This window comes from Calypte anna, chromosome Z (assembly GCF_003957555.1).
Source record: "Calypte anna isolate BGI_N300 chromosome Z, bCalAnn1_v1.p, whole genome shotgun sequence".
Lineage (NCBI taxonomy): Eukaryota > Metazoa > Chordata > Aves > Apodiformes > Trochilidae > Calypte > Calypte anna.
Window position 1 is genome coordinate 9,687,010 of NC_044274.1, and position 2,032 is coordinate 9,689,041.

Sequence of the window (2,032 nt, forward strand, 5' to 3'; positions counted from 1 at the left end):
GAGCACACTTTGCTGAGCTGCTCTTTACACTGAAAGCACAACCAGCCAATACTCCTCTCCCAGAAGTTCCCCCCCCCCAGCACTTGTGTTACTGTCTGGACATCTCATTTTTCCCGACCTGTGCACACATCCTACAGCCTGACCTTTTCCTTGGTTCCAATTCCTGGGCTGCTCCCCAGTAGCTGTTCCCTGTACACTCACTGAGAAAATGCCAGGGAAAATACATGTTCACATCTTAATGCTTTCAGAAGGTACAAGGACTACTTAACTGCCACGTATTCTCTTCACCAACCTCTCCCTGGTCCTAGGAGGTGGAAGGAGGTTTTCTAAGAGTTGCTTGTTTTAAAAGGGGCCTCAGTTTAATGCCTGCTCTTCCCTCTCTGGTGTTAGCAACGTGCTGGCTGTCCCACAGCTTTATGGCTCTCTGGTGGCTGTGAAGTGTGGCAGTGCTGTGTACAGGTACCGAAGTACTGCTGACACCAAGAGCCTGGCTCCTGGAAGGCTCATGTCTCTGTGACAGGAAGGCTTTTGTAAAGGGGGGTGGGAGACAGGGCTTCTGGTGTGACTGCTGTCCTGTAACCTGGACAAAGAAGCCATCTTTTGGGCCATACACGTAGAACCTAGAGGTATTCTGCTCCACAGTTAGCAGTATCAATTGCAGGATGGAGGATAACTACTAAAAAAAAACCAAAACACCAAATAGTCAGGACACTGATGCAGGAATTTCTTCTGCTATCATGAGTCTTCCCCTTGGGCTGTTCCTCAGGGCTACTCTGGGTGATGGTCCTGGGTGTGTTTGCAACAAATATGAAACCTAAACTGAGCATCACTGCATCACTGTGCTGGGCCAAACCAAGGCAAACTCAGGGTAGCTGAAGAAGGCAGCAGTAAAATTCACAGCTGGTCAGACAGCAGCATTCCCTTAAGGTCAGCATTTCTGGCTACCATAGCAGGCTTTGACTGAGCTACTGCAGGCATTATAGAGGAGACACAGGAGATGGCCAAGCGTGCTGTGGCAGCCCTTATTTTGGAAAGGGAGCACTCACACAGCGTGCCTTAAGCTGAGCACATTTCAAGGTCACTTGTGGCTTCAGCAAGTGGACTTGGTTTTGTGGTTCTGATGAGTGCAGCAGCTGAGCTTTTTCAGAGCTCATTCTGTTGGGCTTGCTTCAAACACCAGCTCCACATAACAGCACTATTAGCAGCTTCTGAAAGCCCACTGCCTCAAGCCAGACCCTCTGTTGGTGTGGAAAATCAATGCTGTCAACCTGATGATGAGGGCTCTGCAGCTGTGCCACAGTGCAGGGATCAGACATGATTTCCTGTGGGGCATCACAGAATGCCAGGGGTCAGAAGGGACCTCGAAAGATCAGCTGTTGGCCTCCCAGTAGTGGCAGCACTATGAAACCTGTATGCTTATTAACAGGATAGATGAACCTTTAGTACAAAGTCCCTACAGAACCACTTGTTACCCATGACTTAACCTACCTCTTTCAGGAGCTTTGCAGTGTTAGGCCCAAGCCAAGAACAAATGTGACAACAGCTTCCATTCTGAATGTGACAGCACTTCTCACCTTGCCTTGACTTCCATTGACTTCTGGTCCAGTAACATTAGTGTACTTAAACAGTGGATCCACTTCTCTTTGCAAACACTCTTCTGGATAGCTTTTGAGCATTTATGTCCAGAACTCTGGCTTCAAATTTTAATTCCTCCTCATCTTTTTGGCAAGGCATGTGTGAAGCTGCTATGAATACTGTGGGCAGGACTGCCCGTTGATTGGCAAGATGTTTAAAGCTGCTGAACTCTTAAAAACATGGTTTATTGGCATTAAGGAAATATAAAAGCTTGTAGTGCCAAGCAGTCATCTCTCATTTACTCAGAATTCTCCATCTCCATCTCTCCATCCCCTTAGCTAATACACATTAAACACAAACACCAAACGGATCACCCTACCCACCCACACTTCGCAGCACCAAGGGTGGCAAAACAGTCTCTGTGGCTGTTCCTGAGCATGGGTAAAACAAAGAAGGT